General features: G+C 44.8%; 1 protein-coding gene and 1 long non-coding RNA gene across 15 annotated transcripts in view; one reads left to right on the forward strand and one right to left on the reverse strand.

The window, feature by feature from the left end:
• Nucleotides 1-1,184: 1,184 nt before the first annotated feature.
• Nucleotides 1,185-20,421, reverse strand: LOC144318253 (uncharacterized). The gene is made up of 4 exons (XR_013384058.1): nucleotides 20,237-20,421; nucleotides 5,821-6,098; nucleotides 4,849-5,033; nucleotides 1,185-4,241 (listed from the first exon to the last, which is right to left on the reverse strand). It is a non-coding gene; the product is annotated as an uncharacterized LOC144318253 (long non-coding RNA).
• Nucleotides 20,012-21,240, forward strand: part of LOC144318164 (uncharacterized) — a 111,873-nt gene continuing 110,644 nt past the window's right edge. For 4 of the 14 annotated variants that reach the window (XM_077904968.1, XM_077904969.1, XM_077904973.1 and 1 more), the window contains exon 1: nucleotides 20,014-20,620. The gene's annotated coding sequence lies outside the window, so the exon portion shown is untranslated. Of the gene's footprint in view, nucleotides 20,621-21,240 lie in introns of all 14 variants that reach the window. The other 10 variants (XR_013384036.1, XR_013384049.1, XR_013384047.1 and 7 more) reach the window with 7 other exon arrangements.

Below are 21,240 nucleotides of genomic sequence, written 5' to 3' on the forward strand. Positions count from 1 at the left end.
GGCCAGACATAAGAGAATTTAGTCCAAATGGAGATGTGGAAACTGAGACTCACGGAGGTCAAACGACTCTCTGAATGTCACACAGAGTATCTGTGGGCAAAGCAACAACTTAAACTCTAGTCTTTAGCCACTTGGTTCAAGCATTTAAAAAATTTTATTTAATCACTTCCTTATGCAAACCAGGTGCACATATATATGTTTATTGGGCATTAATAAATTTGGCTGCATACGTAGGGGCTAATTTTAGTCTGAGGGAAGAAAGGAAGCAGGAATGTAGGGCTGTCTTGCCAAATTTCATATTTTGGTATAATTAACTAAATATAATTTACAAGTGTATTTTTTATTCTTTATTGCCTTGAGAATGGAATAAAAAGGGAAAGAAATTTCTATGGGGATAAATGAGGATAAATTGAATGAAATAGGACAAAAGGAGAAAAGAAGCATAATCCCAAGAGGTACAGTGAACAAACTTCCCCTGCCATAGAGCTGTCATTATTCCCTTTTGTTTAAAGCCCTCATTCATCCTTTGCACTGGTCATCTAGTGAGGGCCTCATATATGTCATTTAACCATATGAGTTTGGCAGTGTTATACCATTTTTAGAAGATTAAAAGGAGACTTGGGAGATTTAAACAATTTGCTTGCAAAGCTGGCAAGGGACAGATTCATTCTTGGAACCCATTATTTGAAAGCCTTATGGAATAGAATTCTGCAAGCTTCCCTCAAGGAAAAGTCTACAAGTTGGTCACCTGACAAGGAAAGCATCTGAGCCTTCCCTGGGCTGTGTAGCATCTTCATCTCTCTCCTGCAGATGGGTGACAACAGAGGTAACCCTTTGTAAAGAGTCACCTGGTGGGTGTTTCACTGCTGAACCAGAATGGGTCTACTAGTCCCATCTGAGGGGTCCTGGGACCATGGTTCCAGCTGTGAATGGAGATGAAAAAGAACCCCAGACAACCAGGACCTGGTGTGGTAGACCTGAATCTTATGCTGGGGACCCAAGTTTTGCTGCCAGTTGGCTACTGCTCTCCAGCCTGGCTAAGGGGGGCTGTGGGCTCCAAGTCTGGGGGTAGTTCTCACTGAGCTGATTGGAGCTGGACGCTGAATTTTTGATATTACCCCAGTTTTTTGTTTGTTTGTTTGTTTGTTTCTCTGGGTTTTCTCTTAATAATATTTCAATCCCAGCTCTTAGCTGAGGCAGGTAAAAAGATCTTTCCTGTCTCAATAGGGGGAGATGGGAGAAGTAGAGGCTGGGTGGCCTGGTGGTTCTAGGAGTCTGTTTCTTGTTATGCCTTTGATCTTATACAATGTGAGGCTCTGTCTTGTGGACTTTCTGGAAACTTTCCTCCCTTGCTTGAACTTGTGGGCCAAGTCACAGGTTGGATGTGCCAACTGGGGCTCTTCCTCCCTAGTGAGGGATGGTGAGGTCATCTACAAGTGTTTAGCGCTGTGGTCAGCAGATTTTTTCTGTAAATGGCCAGAGAGTAAATATTTTAGGCTTTGCATGTCATACAGTCTCTGTCCTACTCAACCCTGCCACTGGAGTGGGAAAGCAGACACAGATGATATGCAACAAATTAGCATGGCTACGTTCCAATAAAAGTTTATTTATGAAAACAAGTGACAGGCCAGATTAGGCTCCCAGGTGTGTAGTTTGCCAACCTTGGTGGAGAAAGTGGACTGGATGGAAGAATCCTTCCACAATGTATGCATGTATCAAATCATCATCATGTACACTTTAAATATCCTACAATTTTATTTATCAATTATACCTCGATAAGTCTGGAAAAAATTTAAAAAAAAGAAGACGGAGTGGCCATAGTCTTCACATGAGTACCACTGCACAGATGGAAAAGACATCTTAGACTGGCTCAGGACTCTAGGGGACCCCAGCATTTGTGAAGCCCAGAGCTTTCTGTGCCAGCCTGCTCCATGCAGCCCTGGAGGCACGTCTGTCTAGCTCAGAAGGCTAGGGAGCCTCGTTTCAGAGCATCAAATTTCAGGAGCCATGAGCAGGAGCATGGGCCTGGATACTATAAATGACGATGTCCAGCCTGTCCAGCTTATTCTTCAGAGCTTACCAGCTGGTGTGGGACCAGGGCTGGGGCTGCATTCACAGGGTGATAAACTTTCCAGAGACATGTTTTGCCAACAGACACATCCCCAACCCATGTTGTTCCCATGTTACACTGGCCTCTCATGGTGTGGTCTTGGAAGACTTCTGGGGTTTAAATCTACTGTGGTTCAGGCCAATTCATAGACACAGGGGGGCTGTAAAGAGGTGCGGGGCATGAGCCCTGATGACCGAGGGAGCCAGGCAGGCCCAGATACCTAGCACACAAGGTAGAAGTGGGTAGGCACCCAAGAGCAGCTACGGTGTGGGCAGAGTGGAGGAGGAAGAGCTGACTTTGGCTGGGGCACTAGATTCATGGAGGACCCTAAAGGATAGGCCATATTTAGACACAGGGGGCCAAGGGGTGGTAGAGTGGGCATACTTGGCTAATAGCTAATAGGTTTCATTTGGCTTTGAGGTATTAGGGCAGATTGTATTTTCCAAAGATGATCCCGACAACATCTCCCATGCCTCATGTTCTTCTCTCCTTTCTTTGAAGTATGTGGCTGATGCCCTGTATGTAACCACTGGAATGCTGCATAAATGACGATGCCAGATTTCCAAGGCTAAGCCATAAACAGAGTTACAGTTCCCACCCTGTGAGTGGGAACACTCCCACATGGAGCCCAGAATCCCCATTAAGAAGTCTTACCCCTCCCCTGCAGAATGAAGCAGCCACTGCACATGGAGCAGCGGCACGTACACAGTCTGGCAGGCAGTCCTGCCATCCTCCAGCCCATTCAGATGAGTCCCATCTCATGGGGAAGATGATGGACATGGTGGAGTAGATGGAGGCCATCCTTGTGTGCCTCTCCTGGTTCCTGACCCACAGAGTCTGTGGCCATGCTGAAGGATTGCTGTTTCTCCCCACTGAGGTGAGGGCGGTGGTTCCAGGGACTCTGTCCCACTCTCTGGGACGTGAGTGTGGGAAAGCTGTTTGGCAAGGTTCTTCTATGACCTCGAAGCCAAGTTTAGTCTCAGGGCTGGAACATAGAACAGACAGCAGGAACTCATTGGAAGGTCAGCTGGAAGGAAGAGCTTACCTCAGGCTGTGCTTTTCCAAGAAAGGTCTGCAGCAAAATCTGCAGGACAGAGTGGTGGGCAGAGGCTGGAAAGAGTGGAGAAACTCACCGAGGCCTTTTCTGACTCATTTAGGAGACAAAGTCTCAGGCGACCATGGCTGTGGGAACTGTAAGGAGGGGCCCATGCAAGGGTCGCTGCTGCGCAAGGTTAGAGTTCCTCCCCCTCCTCCTCCTCCATGGCTCCTGGCCCCATCCGGGATAACAGAACCCAGGCAGGTGTGCTTTGGAACCTGGCTGGTACAGTTGCACGAAAGCAGGGTTTCCGTTTCCAATAGATGCAACATTCTTCACTGAACAACGGAGTAATAAAGCACAGAGTTGGTTTCTGGTGAGATGCTGCTCTATGTGGTTGGGTGGGGGACCATGAAAGAGCTGAGGTGGTGTCCTAGGTGGTCATCAGGCTTTGATGCATGAGGGACACAAGGGCCAACAGCTGTGACAGATCTGGAAAGACAGGCCACAGGCTCCCTCAGAATGCTAAAGGAAGATTGGCCTGCTTTACAGCCTACCCTCATGGGATGCTGCTATGGGGTTACTGTAGGGCAGACTCGTCCCGTTGTGGATGTGTCTTTCATGGAGGTTTTGCCTGTTTTTTCCTCCACAGTCAAGACGAAGTTCATCATTCAGATGCTTTAGTATTTAAATTCATACTATGGTATAAATGATTGACACATGAGCATTTCCTGAGTGAGAATTCTGAAGCAAAGCACTGGGCCACATGAAGATATCAGACTGCTGAAAGAGGTAGAATGGGAGGCAGAGAAAAGGATGCAGGAAGTGGAGGCTGACAGTCAGAGCTCACTAAGTGCAAGCTTATGTTTAGGTCTGGGTTTGCCTACAGCTAAGGCTCTTCCCCTGACACAACCTGTTGTTAAAGGCCATTGTTGGTTCTGACTGGTTGGCTGTCAGTTCTAACTTGTCAGGCATCTATTCTGATTGGTTCAATGTCCATCCAATCAGACATGTTTTGGGCATTTCTTCTGATTGGCCGTTGTGAAGGTCACTGAAGGAGGCCAGACTCCAGCCCCAGGAATAGTTCCTGGGATCCTGGGATGGAAGAGGAACACAGGGTGGCCATTCTAGTCTTATACCTCTGGGGCTCACAGCTTTGGTTCCTGGCCACCCTCCATGTGCAACCTGTGAGTTCTCTATGACCCATTTGTTCCCAGGAGCTCCCTTCCTCACCCCTGTGGTCCTCAAAGGCACTCACCTCTCTCTCTCTCCCCTTAGTATAACCCCTATGGCAGAGCCTGTGGTATCTTACCCAAGTCCCCCGGCCTTTCATCATGCTCACATGTTCTGGAAGCTCACTTCCAGCTGCGAGTGCATGTGGACTTTGTCTTCCTCTGGCCACCACAGCCCCTGGGCCTGCTCTGGGGACAGACTGAAGTACTTGACTGTTAATGACCCCCCGGGAGCAGCCCCCAACAATGATGGAATGGATGTGGTGGGTAAATGCTCAGAATGCATTGCCTCTTGGTTGGGATATCTCAGAGGTGTGGCCTACACTGTTTCCCAAAGCTCCCTTGTAGGCATGAACCCCAGTTGCCCGCACTGATAACCTGCCAATTCCCTCCCCTACTTCACTTCTCTGCACTCCTATAGTGCCTCCTGACATCACCTCCCAAATAACTATGTGCCCTGACATCCTTACCTCAGGGTCTGTTTTAGAGGCTCCCAGATTCAGACATCCTCTCAAGGACACCATGTTTCAGGGAAACAAAAGGGAAATGATGTATAGGCAATGTCTGCTGTTTTCTGTGTGACACAACGAATTCCCATTTCCCCTCTGTATTCTCTGAAGGCAGGAGCGACCAAGGCATGGCTGCCTTCTTAGCTCTGAGGGAAAAACAGTGAAAGCCAAACACAAACTAATAACACAATAAATTAGCCTGTCCCAAAGTCAGGCCCGAAGTCAGCCAACCCTAGACATCCTCATTAGGCAAGCCGCTAAATCCTTTTGGTGTGTGTGAGTGCTTCTTACTTGGAGTTGGGATTCTAAGACCTGCAAAGTTCTGCTTCACTGAAGATCTCAGCTTAGCCACCTCAGAGGCACCTTCCCTGGTCATGTTATGCAGTGATCTGAATGTCTGTGTCACCCCCAAACTTCATATGTTGAAATCCTCACCCCACAATGTAATTAGGAGGTAAGGCCATGAAGGTGGAGCCCTCACAAATGGAATTGGTGGCCTTATAAAAGGGACCCCAGAGAACTTCCTCACCCCTTCCACTGAATGAGGACACAGTGAGAAGGTGGCCATGTGCAACCGGAAAGAGAGATCTCACAAAAACCTGACCATACTGGCACCCTAATCTTGGACTCCCAGCCTTTAAACAATTAGGAATAAATGTCTGTTGTTTATAAGCACCCTGCCCGCCCCCAAGTATGTCCTGCCTATTATTTCAGAATCTCTAATGCAAAGTTAAAAAAAAAAATCCTCCTTTCTCAGCACTAACACTTCCCTGTGGTCACGGATTTATCCCATCTTTGAAGACATTGCTTTCTCAGCTGCTAGTGTGAGGTGCTCACCCCTTCGCATCCTCAGACAGAATCTCTTTCAAGCTCTGCTCCCTCTAATGATGGGATGACATTAAAGCAAGTGCTAAGCATCTGCTGTGAACACACCTTGGCAGGTTCCTCAGGTCCCCAGCGCGGACCCTTTTCCGGCTGACATGCTGTTAACCGTGGACACAGAGCAATCACAGGCTCTGCAGAGAGGGCTGCTGCTTTGTGGAATCTTCTTTTGATGGAGACAAAGGAGATTGTCTTCAATTTGCTTCTTTAAATCTCCTGGGGGCTTTGAAGTCAGAACTAGAAGCAGTGAGGGCGGGGAAAACATAGATCTCCAAGGCTAGGGAAAACGTGCAGATCTAAACCATTCCTCCATGAATTTGGAAACCCACCTGAAAAACAGAATTGGCTTGTTTAGTAGGAATTCGGTATGTTTTCCTTTTGATGCCTCCCTTTGAGGGCATCACGTCACATCAAGGGCTCAGGAGACAGTAAAGCCAAGGTCACCCTTGTTAGGATCCAGCAGGTACTTTGGAGGGATGAGAATGTGTGCATAGAGCTCATGTCTATGCACAGCATATTATTATTATTATTTTTGCACAGCATATTATAGAAGGTTCCTTGTTGATGGTTAAGAGAGTGTTCCTCAAAGTTTTGCTCATTGCTCTTCCTTTGATTCACGAGGCAAGCTTCTCCCTCAACCCAGTTGAGACCCATTCTCTGCTTTTCCCTTTCCTTCCTCTTCTTTCTCTGTTCTTTTTCCATTTCCCCTCTGTATTCCTTTTCCAGGGCTGTCATAACAAAGGATCATAGGCTGGGTGGCTTAAACAACAGAAATTTATTTCTTATGGTTCTGGATGCTGGAAGTCCAGGATCAAGGTGTCAGCAGGGTTGATTTCTCTTGAGAGAATCCTATTGGATTAGGGTGTACCCTTGTGCCCTCATTTAACCTGAATTACCTTTAAAAATGTCTCATCTCCAAATTCGTTCTGAGGCACTGGGGATTAGGGCTTCAATATATAAATTTTGAGGAGGCACAATTCAGCCCATAATGCCCTCTTCTGTACCTCTATCCTCAGAAATGGTCTTGCTGAGTCAAGTGGCATGGGTTCAAATCTTGGTTTTACTGTTTATAAGCTAAATGATCCTGATGACTTGCTTGACCCCTTTGAGCTTCAGATTTATTATCTGTAAAATGGGAACAGTAACACTTCATGGGGGTGGTGTCAGGGTCAGAGGGGATGGTGTGTGTAGGGAGCCTGGTCCCACTAACACTGGTGGCCTCTTTTCTCCACCCTCCTCCTACTCCCTGTGCTAGGCTTAGCCAGGGTAACTGACCACCTCTGCAGAAGATGTCCCTAAATGCTTTTTGTAGGCCTTGGGCTGCAGGGTCCCCAGAAGGATCAGAAACCTAGGGTTCCTGATGAAAACCCAGCCCCACTCCCAGAGATCAGAGGTGGGACCTGGAAATCGGACTCCTCAGGTGTTTGGGATATATAACCAGGTTTTCGGACTGCTGCCCTGATGGTTACTGTTCTTTTAGATTTTACACTCAATTCCCTTTACAGGTTAGGTATATTGGTTTGAAAATTCTCAACATTAGCTTCTTCTTCTTCTTTTTTTTAAACAGATCGTTAAATCAAAGATGCTTTTCCCTACTGCATATACATGTATCTTTTTGGTGGAGTCGGCTACCTGAGTTTTCCCTGGAAACTGAGAATGGACCAGGATGAGGGATCTAGATTGAATCAAGGTCTATTTGAATTGCCTTGGGACTCAGTGCTGCCCTTCCCTAGGTGCAGCTGTGTCCCCCCTCCTCGTGTCCCACGCTGTGCTGTGCAACCTTTTCTCAGCAACCCAGAGGCCTGACTCCCCACACTTGTCTCCATGCTCTTGGTCCTCTGGGCAAGCTCTGCTTGTGGCTTATGGTAGTGGTTTTCAGAGCAGAGTCAACAGGTGCAGTTTGATAACTCTGGGCCAGAAGATCCAAGTTGAAGACTATCTAAAAACATAAAGGCAAACTGAGAAGAACTAGAAGATCATACAGCAAAAATCAAGAGGTTTAGGGTGGGGATGCAGCAGGCAATTGAAGGGCAACAGCTTCCCATCTTTCATGGTGGGAATGTCAATAGGTATGTTTAAGGCTGATAACACATGAAGGTAAAGTAGCCTGTGTTATCTGAGTGTTCATTATGCCGGTCTCTGTAGTTATGAGGCTGTAGAGAGAATCAAGTGTTGTCAAAGTATGTGTATACTTAAAGATTATATAAATGTAGACACATTAGTTTCCACCAACATCCTTCCTTCTTGATGCTTGTGGTTATTCTCCACTTATCACAATAATTCAGTCCATCGAAACCTTAAAGAAGATGTAGGGGTTTGTGTAAACTCTAAAGTAAGGAGCACAGCTGCATGAATCACACTCAAAGCCAAGGGCACATGAGGGCCTGGCAGAAAGAGGCAGGTTAGTAACTGTGAAGGGAAAACCTGACCAGAATGGCAATAGTCACTTGGAAGTGAATTTTAACATCTCAGGATAAAGAGAAGTCCTTGGGAGAATTTATGAAATCTTCGAATTCTCTTATCCAACGTGACCATCCTATGACTGAACTGTGGAAGTCGAATATGAAACAAAGGATGTCGTATCCTGCTATTGTACAGTTCTGTCTGAAAAATGATTCCACAAACCCTTTATTTTTTTCACAAACCCTTTAATACTTGATTTATTCTTTACTCTTTCTAAGAACTAGTGCCCAGCTGCCATTATAACATTAAGTTTTATTAAATAAAAACTTTTATTTTATAAATTTAGTTTCAGTTTTCAAGATAATCTCCTAATCACCATTTACTGTGAAATTTTGATCTCTGTTTTAAATGGATTCACTTTAAGTGGCTTTTTTTTTGGTGCCAATTGTACTCAGATAATGACCTTCTGTCTAAGCATATGATGGAGAGGGATGATTGTAACCAACCATTTGGTTAAGATACTGGACACCTCTGTAGAATGGAGTACAGGAACAAAGACATGAGAGGGACTTTTATTTTTGATTGCATACGTTTCTGTAATGTTCTGACTCATTTCAGGATATTTTGTTTCACTGAGACACAGATGCTGTTCAAATTTTGCTTTTCTTTCATATTTGGTTAAAAAAAAAAAAAACCCTCAGCGGTGTAAATGGTGAAAACAACCATGATGGGAGGTCTAACGTAGGTCCCTGGATATGAGTTTCTGGTAGATCCAATGGGTGTCCTGCCCTCATCCCCTTGACACCATTCCTGCCCTGCACGTGCTGGCAGCTTCCTACCACGGGCACCTGTGCTCTGCCTGGCCCTGCTCTGGCTGCTAGGCCCATGCGGGGGGCAGGCCTGATATGCAGGGGAATTGTCCTGAGAAAGTCCTTATCATGATGGATGGCACTGGAAGGTAAATATCCTGGCTCCCACCTTGTGGAGGAGGCCACTTTGAGGTGCACTCTACAGCAGCCCCAGAGGTCCCCAGCAAGAACGAGCTTCCATGGCCCACAGTGGCAATCTGCTCATTAACATGCCATCTTTGGGCTCTCCTTCCTTTCCCCACTGCACTTCTGGTGCTTTCTGGGATCACCTCCCATGTTAACTTCTTATGCTTGCATCCTAGTCTGAGAGTCTGTTTTGCGGGAAGCCAGCCCAAGACAAAAGTTCTGGTGTGTATACTGGGAAGATTAACTGCCTTTCTCCTTAGAGTAGGCAAAGTCAGGTGAGGATGTTCAGAGGAAGTGAGCGTTTTTGAAAATAGAGAGAAGAATCCCTCTGGAGACAGATTCTACCCCCCACCTGCCCAGCCCTCAGGGAGTAGAGAGGCTGGCACAGTGCTTGCCTGTCCCCCTCACTCCTTTGTTGGTGGGGGCTAGTAGAATAACAGCACCAGTAGGGAAGGGCCAGAAGGTGGGTCCCTTCATTCTTTCCACCCCAGAGACAGTGTGGACCCGCTGCTGCTGGTAGCCGCCAAGAGCACAGAGCCCATGCTCCAAGACGCTGGGTCTGGGCATGATCCCTAGGCTCAGTCCTCTGGTGCGAATCTATGGTAGGATTGAGTACAGGCTACTACCCACCTTCCAGATCCAGTACTGTCCCACACAGGTGTCAAGTGTTGCTCACGTTCTTGGAAAGCCCTTCTCAAACATAATGCACAAAGGATAACATGCAAACCCAGCTACTCAGACCCTCTTTTCCTGAAGAAGCAGCAGGATTTTAGAAATTAATAGACTGTTTTGGCCTGTGACTTTTTGGACCAATAGAGTGCAGCGGAAGTACCTCTGTGCCTGTTTCTGGGCACAGTCCTTGCAAGCTCCCATTTTCTCTTAGAACGCTGTTTGGGTGCTTCTAGGTGCCTTGCTTGGTCTAGCCCAAGTTCCGAACCCACAAATCTGTGAAATCTAACAAAATGGTTGTTTAAGCCATAGGTTTGGGGCTATTTTGCAATAGATACCTGAAATCAGTATGTTAGAGCCATGACATTTAGAATCCACTCTTACTAATATTCTACAAATAGTATTCTGTAAAACAAAAAATATATTTGGAACTATAATCTCTTAAAACACAGTTTTAAAATCATTATACTTCCCAGTTGAAAATCTGCAGACTTCTAATCACTTAATGCATCTAAATCAAAATTCTCAGTTCATATGGTACATTGATTACATTAAAGGTCTCACATTTTCTTCCCTTTTTTAAAAAAAAGATTTATTATTTTAAGTGAGCAGAGGGAGAGGGAGACAAGCAGACTCCCCACTGAGCAGGGAGTCTGATGTGGGGATTGATCTCAGGATCCTGAGATCATGACCTGAGCCCAAATCAAGAGTTGGATGCTTAACTGACTGAGCCACCCAGGCACCCCTAAGGGTCCCACATTTTCATGCTTCCCAGAGTCCCTGGCCTTGATACTTCCCTCTCACAATGACTCTGGATTTGGCCACATGTCATGGACTTAATTGTGACTGCCTTCCCTCCCCTCCAATTCCTATGTTGAAGTCTTAACCCCTAGTACCTCAGAATGTGATTGTATTTAAAGACATGGCCTTTAAAAAGGTAAGTTAAAAATGAGGTCATTATGGTGGGCCCTAATCCGATAGCCTGGTGTCCTTATGAGAAGAATAAATTAGGACCTCGACATGTATGGAGGGAAGATCATGTGAAGATACAGGGTGAAGACAGCCATCCACAAGCCAAGGAGAGAGGATTCAGAAGAAACAACTGTGCCAACACCGTGATCTTAGACGTCTAGTGTCCCGAATAATGAGGAAATCTATTTCTGCTGTTTAAATCACCCAGTCTGTGGTACTCTGTTCTGGTAGCCCTAGCACACTAATACACCATGTGACTTGCTTTCACCAATTAGATAGTGGCAATCTACATGCAAGCAGAATACTGAAAAAATTGTGAGTTTCTGCTTCTCTTTTGACCCTGGATATTGCTAAGAGAACATACCGAGGCTAGCCCCCTGGAAGGATGTGAGAGACACATGGAGGAGCCAAGACCTCCCAGTTGCAGCCAATCTGGACCAACCAGCCCACAGCCAACCTGTCTGCACACACATGAGGCAAGTCCAGCTAAAACAACCTTGTCTGCTCAGATCAGTAGAATCACCCAGATGACCCAATGATTTGTGAGAAATGATAAGTGGATGGTGTTTGGAAGCACAGTGTTGGGGTGGTTTGTTACACAGCCTGACTGTGGCCATAGGTAATTGACAGGCCCTATTCAAGGCCTTCCACAGTGTGGTTATGTCCCCTCACCACCCCTCCACTGCCTTTACCATCAGAACACAATTTAAAGCAAAGCAAAGCCTTGTTAGTATGTATGTACTTTTACAGTGTCACCCATTGCTGAGATGGTTCTCTGACTGGCCAACCCAACGTGTCACCCCTGTGTTGGCTTCTAGAAACATCTTACTTAGTATTCAAACCTAAATCTGCTTTCCTCTAGGCATCCCCTCCTATCCTTCTGCATTAGTTTCCTATTGCTGCTGTGACCAGTTACCACAAATGTAGTGGCTTAAAACCACACAAACTCATTCTCTCTCAGTTCTAGAGGCCCAAAGTCTAAACTCAAGATGCTAGCAAGGCTGTGTTCTTTTGAGAGGTTTTGGGAGGCTAGTCCATTCCCTGGTTTTTCCAGCTTCTTAAGGCCACCACATCCCTCAGTCTGTGGCCCCTACTTGTGTGTCCTAACACATTCCTCTACCTTCTGCTTCAGTCCTCACCTTTTTCTGATTCTCTTGCCACCCTCTTTTAAGGATCCTTGTAATGACACTGGGCTCACTTGGATAATCCAGGATAATCTCCCCACATCCAAGATCCTTAATCCCACCTTCAAAGTCCCTTTTGCCATATAAAGTAACATAGCTATAGGTGTCAGGGTTAGGATGTGGATATATTTGGGGGCCTTTACCCAGCCTACCTATTTTTCTGCCAGAGAGCAATGCTCTGTCCTCCGAACATTCTCTAAATCTGAAAATAATTCCTAATGTTGTACTTGATAAGGAGATTGTTTAGAAGTCTGTATCTACTACTAGACAGTGAACTCCACAAGAAAAGATTATTTTGTGCGTTGTTTTTGAATCAGTAATACTTAGCCTAGACTCTGACACAGGGTAGGACTTCAGAAAAGATTTCTAGATATTTAATAGTCATGTAACCTATAGCCTCCTTGTAATTGCGTATCAGAAGCAAGTGTAGGAGTGTCTGTAAATAGATGTACATAGACACACACAATATATTTGAATATAGTATTTTTGAGGGAATGAGTAGGAGAAGCTTGTATTGAGTGAATAATATGGATTTATTTTTAATCACCAAGTAGGATCAAAGAAGATTTTGCTAATGCATTTATTTTATACTTCCATTTTTTTCCATCTTAGAGCAACTCAGACCACACACCCACACACAGTGAATTCTCCCATGCACTTCCCATAGCATCCCTGGGGAGGAAACAAATGCTTTCATCCTCTTTACTGGAAGCGTGGGAAATGAGGCCCAAGGCCGCTGGAAGGCTGGACAAGTTGTGGAGGTGTGAATAAAGAGCAGGTGGCTGCCTGCCAGCCTGAGCTTGCCCTGTTGGCCAACAACAAGAGTGCATGCAGGTGTACATCATTACCACCACCCCATCCTCATTTGCATCATAGCTTTGGGAGGAATTATGCCTTTAACTGGAAATTTGCCATGCTTGGTCCTCATTCACCCGGTGAGGGGATGAAAAATCAAAGAGAAGATGTTCTATGTCTTGCAGCTAGATGGGAAGAAGGGTGTGTGTGCGTGCGTGTGTGTGCGCGTGTGCTCATGCACACACAGAGCATGCAAAGAAAATAAGAATTTGTTTTCCTCAAATTTATTAGAATTTGTTATCTAACAGAAGAACATCTGGCAATTACAAAATGAAAGCTTCCATATGTTAAATTCTCCATGAAGAAGAATATGCCTATAAAGTTTGAGAAAAGGAAGCACTGGCTTCACTCAAACTTCTCAGGCCAACTGCCCAATGGTTCCGGAGTATCTCAACATCATGGCGGGCCCTGTTGTGCTACATATTTCAGCACGATGATGGTGGGTGTCACGAAACAAGGGCAGGATGGGGAAGAAGATGGGCTCATTTTTAGCTGTTCTGGGGTCACTGAAATGAAGCTAAGGCTCAGAGAAACCAGCTGGTCCCTGAGGGAGGGGTGAGGCCACTGCAGCACCCCTTCCAATTTCTTTAGTTTTGGAGGGCTTTTCCACATTGGACAATCCTTATCAGCCATCTTACCTAAGAAGGTGGTTTACAACTCAGTGATGATCCCTGCCATTGCAGCAGAGATCTGCCCTCACGTCATTCACTCCTAGTGAAGACCATCTTTAAGGTAGACCAGGCAGGAAGCGTTGCTCCAACTTTCTAAACAAGGGCCCAGAGTTCCTTTCTTCTCTATATTCACTTCCTGGCTGATCCAGTAAAGTGACCAGTCCACAGGGCAAAAGGCTAGTTCACCTGCTTACTTCTCATAGTCATTTAGATTTCTAAGTGGCATCTTATATGGCCAAAATAGAATTCTTGATTTCCAGCTTCCAATCTGCCTCTCCTAGGCTCCCCGCCTCAGTTAATGGCCTCACCGCCCACCTGATTCAAGTTCTTTCTTTCCTATATCCCTACCCCACTCCCAGTAGTCACAGACTCAATTTATTAGCAAATAGATTCAATGCTATGTGTAAAATACATGTCAAAATGGTCCACTTGCCTGCATCTTTACTGCTTTTGCCTTGATCACCATCAGCTCACTCAGAAAGTACTATAATGGCCCTCTAACTGGTCTTAGTGCTCTCATTCCATTCTCCACACAGAAGTCAGAGAAGTTATTTAAAAATATGAATCAGATGGTGTACCTTCCCCAATAAAAACCCTGTAGTGGCTTCCCACCATACTTTAGAGCATGATCCAACCATGGCCCATGAGGTGGTGGCTGATCAGACCTTGCTCCCCTCCTGTCCTCTCTTATGCCTCTCTCCTTCTTCCTTCTGCTTCAGCCATACTTAGCATTCTCTTGATTCTCTCCTTGTTCACCCCCTCACCTTTCCCAGTGCATCTGCAGTTTGTGCTTTTCTGCCTGGACCTCTCCACCTTCAGATCCTTACAGGGTCACCTCTTCCAGATTTCATTTCAAATGCAGTCCCCTTGGATTTTGTGGCTTCCCCATCCTAAATGCCTCCCTCATCACATTTCCAGTTCCCCGGAGGCTGACTCCCCAGCTGAAACAGAAGTCCATGTATGCAACAGGGGCTTTGGCTCCTTGACCTCTGCATTCCAAGAAAGTACCATGGTGCCCGCACACACAAGATGCTCAATTAGTATCTGATGAAAGATGAATGTAGACAGGTCACCACCCTCTCTGCAACACCACACCACAGCTTGTAGTGTCAGTTGATTCGGAGATGGAATCAGGCGCATCACTGAGGTGGCATGGTGGAAGAAAGATCCTAGATGGGTCTCAAGAGTCAGAAGACATAGGTTCAAATTATGGGCCTACCTTTGGCTGCCATGTAGAAGCCACTTATTTGCTCTGAGCTGCAGATTCCTCATCTATGCAATGGAGTTAATGCTTTATTTCAGGTTGTTGCTGGGTAGATTAAATAAGGTCATACATGTGACAGTCCTGGATACACAACAAATGGTCTTGATGCATTTTCTATCTCCTTGACTTATCTGTTCAGAACATAAAGCTAACAAAGTGAGAGCATCATGAATTTAATGTCTCACAAGCTGGTTGCAACCGACTTCTTGGCCTCAGACCTAAACTGGTCATCTTTCATGTTTAAAAGCCATCTGAAAGTGTATGGTCACATGGCACCAGGTCTACCTGGCAACACAGGTAACCATGATCTCCACTGAGTGGCTGTGCATACGTGAGACCTAGCAAAAGGGACATGGGTGATGAACAAGATGGAGTTTTATCAGAGGAAAGGGGAAAATGAAGTGGTGTTTACTGAGCAACTATTCCTTACAGTTGATCCAAACACAGAATTTCAACTGTCACAGCAATTTGAGGAGGGGGCATCACTGTCCTCACTTTACAGTGAGAGGACTGAGGTTGAGGGCAATTGTGCAAAGAATATGCATGCTTTTAAGGTTTTTGCTGCAAAATTTGTTCTAAATTACATTATGACCAGTGGTGAATCTTACCACACTCTTGCAGAATTCATTGGGGGTAAGGAGGTACAGTTTATATGTACTTCTGATTGATTTAATTAATTTAATGTGGCATTAGCAGTAGGTTAATATAGCAAGTAGTTATAAAATCTCCTGTTCTTCCAAGTTTAAACTATGTTGTCTTGAGCAATCTCTAGCAACCCTAACCCATGAGAACATGTGTAAGTGGCTGAAGCACTTGCCTGTAACAACTGTGGCAAGCTTATTAGCAATGTGCTAAGCAAGTCCTCCAGTGTGAAGTACACCTAATCTGTGACCTTTGTGATCATATCTGGCCTTGTTCACCTATAAATGATTGTGACTAAAAATAAAGTAAGTAAAACTGAGCAAGTATACCCTGACACCTCCCTAGCTACCTTTGCTGCTTTGATGCTGTCTATCTAGATAACCTTGCATCTGGCTTAACTGGATCCCAATTGCAGTCTGCCATCAAGGCATGTGGTGGCTGTCCTTCAGCCCTGTGCAGCATAGACAGCTTTGGACATAACTGGCTTCAGTTTCACACTGATGCAGGCAGACATAGGGGTCAACAGCACTAATAGGCTTGGAAATCTGTCCTGTTCCTCTCTCAACCTCCCATTTTAGCCCTACAAAGTGTAGCCTGCCAGTATGGGAGGAGACCATAAACTTTTTCAGTTCTACACAACCATCAAATTTGGTAGTGCCTTTGGTTGCTCTTCTTGGCTCCAAGTTACAGAGGGTTTTTCTATTTCTTCCTCAAGCCCAACTGGAAAAAAGTTTGATAGATATGGAGCCTGGAAAGAACATGTCCAAACTGTCTATTTTGCCTTCTTACTGGTCACAGGAGACCATTTTCACAAGTGGAGGGCTGGTTTTCCTCTGCTTCAATGGCAGTCTCCAGAACCAGTGACACCTCTGAGTTGGTAACTTTCAATGGTTCTTAAGTGGAATGACAGATCTGCTTTCCTCATCAGTCTCTAGGTTGATTTTCCATTCTTAGACAGTCTCTAGTTCCTTGGTTGATCTTGCCAAAGAAAGCATATTGCCTGCTAACCACTGTTATCTAGCAATTCCTCAGATGTGATTCTGGGAGCAAGATTCACTTTTATAAGTTGTTTGGAAATGCTTTTAAGCACTGTCACTTACAGAATCCCAAAGTGAATCTTCAAAATGTAGTTCTTTTATTAATTCAAAAATTTCTCTTCTGAGCTTGCCACAAAGGGTAGGTTCCACATAAGAATGTGTCCTCATGCACCTATGCCCCGATGTCACACTGCTGGTGATGGCCATGGGCATTGACAGCCTCAGGGTTCCCACAGTGAGGCACAGCATGGCTTCCCCACATCTAAGTGTAAATTACCTTTATGTTGAAGTTGTTAGCATCATAAAGCTGCTTTAAACCATTGTGCCCTCCTGTTTCAGATCTCAGTGTACCCTGTTGTGAAGGTACGTGCAAGCTGGCATGAGCAAGGCTTTGGATGATCTACCTTGACGCATTCTCAGAAAGAGTTCTCCCTCCTCACAAAGCCTCACCACATGGATGACTCACTTAAGTGTCTCAAACGCTTGCTTCAGACACACAACGTGTTCAGGTTTTACAGTTTTTGTGATGCTCACCTCCATCTAAGTAACTTCACGGGGGAGCTTCCAGCCTCTCTCTTTGCCCACTCAGTTTCCATTTCCTTGTCTGGAGCCTCAGGGACCACTTCAAATTTCCCTTGTCCCAATAATCTTCCAAAGTTACAGATTTGCTGAAGAGCAGCTCCATCACCCATCTTCATCTGAGCATTTTCCTTCTGTCAATTTCCCCTGAAACTACTGTTGAGATGTCTTTCTCCCTGCATTGGAGGTTCTTGAGAGCACTTCTGTGAGAAAGAATGTTGTTTTCATGCTTGGGAGGGCAATTACCTGACAAGGCCCCTCAGGGTGGGATTAGGGGAGAGCATGTCAAATTATGCTGAGATTAGAATCTTAAATATTTACTAAATTTTTCCCAGAGGCAATCTCTTTGGTCATTTTTCCTCTCTCTTTGTTTATTTCTTCCTTTTTATTCTTTGTCTCTGGTGAAACTATAAATTCTGAACCACCAATGCTGGATGTATCTAATGTTTCCACTCCCAAAATGGGAGAAACCTTTGTTTTACAAAAACATCTACAAAGCGCTATTTACAGATCAGTTATCTTAACATTATCATTTTTGCGACAGTTTTTCTGTTTGTTGCTTCTAAGTTTACTAATTAATAGTGAGAATACTGATGTTATGTGCTGATGAATTTTTGCTGGAAAATTTTTTGAGGAAAATGCACACAAGGACTGGATCTAGAACTTGAACTGGAAAAGTGGCAAAGACTGAACAGTACCCAGAATTCAGTTACTCCATCTCATGAGCTCCCACCATCTCCTCTCAAGATCCTTGTAGCTTTCTGTGTGTTCTGCTTTATTACACTGCATTTGTGGACAGATTTGCTCCCTCAATTACTTTAATTTTCAGGTGACTATCATTATCTCTGATTTTCCCAATTTGAATTACAGAGAAAGAAAGTAGGCTCAGTCCAGTTCCTCTTAGGGTAGGCCATGTCATATTTGCTGGCAAGTTAATGCATTGGGTGCTCTTGGGTTAACTGTTTATTTCTAATCCAATCTGCAAAGACTAGATGGTAAAGGGGCCAAGTGCTGTAAAATTAGGTTGAAGGGGCTGTGGATAGAGGAGTTTTCCATACAAAGGCTCTAGGTGGATAGAAATTTAATAACATGGAATAACAGTTTCATCAAGAGCCTGGATCAATGAGGAAAGGAAAAAAAAGTATGTATTATGTATACATTTATAAAGATAAAAGGTAAATTACGCTTTAAGAAATCAAAAACATGAAAATCATGTCTTAAAATGTATAACTGCTAGTCTTCAGGGAGAACTATTGAAAGAATAATGTAATTTCTAATTTCTTATCTTAGGCCTGGAGCAAACATTTCAAGAAACATAACAGTTAACACAGAGCAGGGCTAATAGAACGTGTTGCAAACAGAGCTTTGTTTTAGTTTATTGCTTAACTAAAAACCAATCCTCTTTTTACCAGTACAAGTGGACTTACTAATGCCTTTAAATCTAATTAGACCAGAGAACTAAAGATCAGAAACCCTAGAATCTTTGACATCAGTTTTGGCTATGATTTTTAGGATTTGACATTAAAAGCAAAGGCAACAAGCGCAAAAACAAGCAAGTGAGACTACACTAAAAAAAAACAAAACAAACTAACAAAAACTTTTGCACAGTAAAGGAAATAATCAACACATTGAAAAGGCAACCTAAAGAATGGGAAAAAATATTTGCAAGTCATATCTGATAAGAAGTTAATATCTAAAATATATAAAAAAGACATACAACTCAATAGAAAAGAAACAGATTTAAAGATGGGAAGCAGTGTTGAATATACATTTTTCCAAAGAAGACATACAAAGAGCCAACAGGTACATGGAAAGGCGTTCAACATCACTAATCATTAGGGAAATGCAAATCAGAACCACAACGAGATAGCACCTCACACTCTTTAGAATTGCTATTAAGAAAAAGATGAGAAATAGTAAATGTTGGCAAAGATATGGAGAAAAGTCAATCCTTGGGGGCTGCTGGTGGGGATATAAAATGGTGCAGCCACTACAGAAAATGGTATGGAGGTTCCCTCCAAAATTAAAAATAGAATTCCTATTATGATCCAGCAATTCTTTTTTTTTTAATTTTTTTAAATGTATTTATGATAGTCACACACACACACACACACACACACACACAGAGGCAGAGACATAGGCAAAGGGAGAAGCAGGCTCCATGCACCGGGAGCCTGATGTGGGACTCCATCCCGGGTTTCCAGGATCGCGCCCTGGGCCAAAGGCAGGCGCTAAACCGCTGCACCACCCAGGGATCCCCATGATCCAGCAATTCTATTTTTGAGTGTTTATCTGAAAGAAACTGAATCACTAGCTCAAAAAGACATCTGCACTCTCATGTTTACTGCAGCATTGTTTACAATACCCAAGACTGGAAACAACCTAAGTGTCCATTGACTTATGAATAGATAAAGATGCGGTATATATACACAATGGAGTATTATTCAGTCATAAAAGGAAGGCAATCCCACCATTTGCAACAGCACGGATGGAATTATGCTAACTGAAATGAATCAGACAGAGAAAGGCAAATATTGTGTGATCTTCCTTAGATACAGAGAACAGATTGGTGGTTGTGGGGGGGCTGGGGAGAGGGTGGGTGAAAGGTACAGACTTCCAGTTATAAGATGAGTAAGTCCAGGGATATAATGTTCAGCATGGTGGCTACAGTTAACACTGCTATATGGCATATTTGAAAGTTGCGAAGGAAAACTTAAAAGTTCTCATCACAAGGGAAGAAAAATTGTAATTGGATGCTAAGTAGACTTATTGTGGTGAACATACCAAACCATTACGTAATACACCTAGGACGAATACCTGTTATATGCCAATTGTATTTCAATTAAGAAAATTAAAATAATAATAGTTATAAAAAGAACCCCCCCCCCAAAAAAAAAAAAAAAAAAAAAAAAAGAAAACCCAGAACAAACTCAAGGAACCCAACCTTACGGTTCTGCTCCTCTGTTCTAAATTCTGGGGAACAAGAAGAGTCAGGGATCCCCCAGGGCAGGACAGGTGTCCGTGGAGTATTTGAGGCCCTGTGCAGGCAAGACGGCTCCGGGGTGTGACGCCGGGGCCTGCAGTGCCGCAGACACAGTGTCACGAAGACAACGCCGAGCGCAGAGCGGGAGAAGGGCAAGGCTGCCTTCATCCCGGAACCGCCCATGGGACACGCGGGGCCCGTCCCTTCTGGTACCTTTGACGTCGGTGGCGTGGGCCCCTCGTCAGGTGGCTAAACACACCCGCGGCCCCAGAGTCAGAGACGCCGAAGGAGGCTGGGTGGGAGGAGCAGCCGCGCTAGGCCGGCCGTGGCCTGCGGGCGGCGAGGTTATAAGCCGGCACGAGGGTGTCGGCAACACGCGCGTAGTCTCTCCCTCCCTCCCTCCCTCCAAATCTCCCACAAACCTCTGGTCTTCCGCTCTGACCGGAAGTGCGTGAGGACGGGGATTCTGGGAATTCTGGGACTCAGCCGGCGCCGGCCCCCGGCGTGGATTCCCTTCGCAGATTCTTGTCACGATAGTTACAGTACCTCGAGGAACTGATGACTGCTAATTTTCCCGCTGGAAGCTGGTAGAAGCAGGTAGGTTCCCTAATGGGTTCCCTCTGATTCTGGACAATTTCCCCTTGCCCGCTTTTTCACTGAGCCACTTCAGGCGTCCTGGCTTTCGGCAAGGGTCTCTTTCAGGACTCCAGGCCTTGTTCCCTTGCATGTGGCTGTGATTCCCTGAGGCTCTGTGTCCCTGACATCAGCATTTACCTCCATTCCAGTGTAGCCTCACCTATGAAATTTGCTCTATTTGAAGCTTACAGGTGTTTTTTATTGGGGGGGGGGGGTGGCTGGAGGGGGGACGTTGGTGGAGACAGGATGGAGATGTCCTTTACTCTCTTGTGAGCACAACAGGGCATTTAAAATTGTGTTTGATGAATTCATCCAGTATTTGGGTGTTGGATGATGGGCCAGTATTTCAGAATATCTGTTCCAGCTGCTGGCAGTCCCTTAGATGATGTAGATAAAGCATCCAGTGTAGTAAATGCCACATGATAGAACATTTATTTATTATTTACATAGCTATTGCAGTGTGTTGGGTAGCAGGGATATCATGATAAACGAACAGGTATACTCTTTGCCCTTCTGGAGACTCTATTCCAGTCTGGTATGGAGGGAGAGTAAATAAATTGGCAGGCAAGTGAAATAATTGC

This window comes from Canis aureus, chromosome 1, assembly GCF_053574225.1.
Source record: "Canis aureus isolate CA01 chromosome 1, VMU_Caureus_v.1.0, whole genome shotgun sequence".
In the NCBI taxonomy this organism is placed as follows: Eukaryota; Metazoa; Chordata; class Mammalia; order Carnivora; family Canidae; genus Canis; species Canis aureus.